Here is a 1,158-nt window from a genome sequence, read left to right as displayed (position 1 = left end):
ACATATCACTTTAAAATGCTGTCCAAGGCAACCACTCACTGCAGCAAAGGGTGGATGGAGTGACTGAGGCTGTCAATCCACCCCTCACCCCCAGCTTCCAACCTGCCCTGCTGCCCCGGCCCCAGATGAGGGTGTACACTTGGAGCAGGAGCTGGCACTGGATGCCAATGAGTGGCCATGCCAAAGGAGCCAGAGCCAGGAGGAGCCACCTCAGGCTGAGGGAGGTTTACAGGTGTAGAAACTATACCCCAGTTATCAAAAAACCTGACTCCCAGAACATGATGAATGTGAATGGCCTCAAACTCAGGATGTCCAAAGCTGGACAAGAACACCTGCTACACTTCTGGAATGAGCTGGAAAAAAGCCCAACAGGTAGAACTTTATGCAGAGCTCCAGGCCATGAAATCTGAGGAGGTGAACTTTTTACCAAAAGGTGACTGATCAATTTAATCATTCTTCCCAGAGAAAGTGGACGCTTAAACGGAACCTGTCCCTTGAGAGGTGCTGGGCAGGGATACCAGGGATCCAAATCAGCTGCAGGCCTGGGAAACTGAAGGACAAGGACTTTTCCAGATTTCTTGGAACAAAGTGGCAGTTCTTCTAGCTGGTGGGCAGGGGACAAGACCTAGTGTTGCATGTCCCTACGGGATGTATGATGTTGGTTTGCATTCCTGTAAGACACTTTTTCAGATTAAATCAGACTGTATCCTAAGGCTTCAATACTTAGCTGAATAATATCATGGCAACAAATTCATCTTTTTGAGGTATATAATAACCAGTGAAAGAACAATGGAATCTACAAAGTTTATGGTGTATGAAGTATTAGGGGAAGATGAGTTTTCCCCACTGCAGGACAAAGACAGTCAGAATGGACAACTCTACTACCGCAAGGCATATTTTGATGTCCCTCCATCTTTGTTGGGTCTTCAATGCAAGAGGCCATGTCATAGATGAAAGTGGCTCTCGCCTCCCAGCAATTCCCCACTTGAAGGGGGCCAATGATGCCCCAGTCCAATGTGAAATCTCTCCTCTTATTTCCTATCCTGGAGAAGGACTAAAAAGTTATATGACAGAGAGAGAATTCCATGCACCTTTAATCACTGATGAGAATGGAGTCCGTGAAGAATGGTATATGAACCAGATACCAATCATAAGATT

The 1,158-nt window shown here is 46.3% G+C and overlaps 1 pseudogene; it reads left to right on the top strand.

Annotated features, from left to right (window-relative positions):
• The first annotated feature begins 281 nt into the window (after nucleotides 1-281).
• LOC120879846 lies at nucleotides 282-954 on the top strand (annotated as a pseudogene).
• The last annotated feature ends 204 nt before the right edge of the window (nucleotides 955-1,158 follow it).

Source organism: Oryx dammah, unplaced genomic scaffold (genome assembly GCF_014754425.2).
Source record: "Oryx dammah isolate SB20612 unplaced genomic scaffold, SCBI_Odam_1.1 HiC_scaffold_21, whole genome shotgun sequence".
Taxonomy (NCBI): domain Eukaryota; kingdom Metazoa; phylum Chordata; class Mammalia; order Artiodactyla; family Bovidae; genus Oryx; species Oryx dammah.
This window is presented reverse-complemented; position numbering and strand designations above follow the sequence as displayed.